At 47.6% G+C, this 317-nt stretch overlaps 1 non-coding gene across 1 annotated transcript; it reads right to left on the bottom strand.

Annotated features, from left to right (window-relative positions):
• Positions 1–74, bottom strand: TRNAI-AAU (transfer RNA isoleucine (anticodon AAU)). Its single transcript has one exon. It is a non-coding gene; the product is annotated as a tRNA-Ile (tRNA).
• Between the last annotated feature and the right edge of the window lie 243 nt (positions 75–317).

Here is a 317-nt window from a genome sequence, read left to right as displayed (position 1 = left end):
TGGCCCGTATGGGGATCGAACCCACGACATCCGCGTTATTAGCACGGCGCTCTAACCAACTGAGCTAACAGGCCGCTTGATGCATCCTGCGATTTTCATCCTGGAACTTTTAATCTTTACGCCAGCATCCGCATGTTACTTATCATTTATCAAAGACATTTGTCGCTAGATACTTGGCATGCTCATTCTGTGTGTCACCGTGTGTGCTACGGAATTGTAAATATATACAGTGAAGATGTATGCATTATGTAATGGTGGCCCCGTGCCTGGTGGCTAAAGCTTTCGAATCACACGGTGAGGCGTCTGGGTTCGATTCC

The sequence above is a fragment of the Cherax quadricarinatus genome, chromosome 3 (assembly GCF_038502225.1).
Source record: "Cherax quadricarinatus isolate ZL_2023a chromosome 3, ASM3850222v1, whole genome shotgun sequence".
Classification (NCBI taxonomy): domain Eukaryota; kingdom Metazoa; phylum Arthropoda; class Malacostraca; order Decapoda; family Parastacidae; genus Cherax; species Cherax quadricarinatus.
The sequence above is the reverse complement of the archived record's forward strand: the minus strand, read 5'-3'. Positions and strand labels throughout refer to the sequence as shown.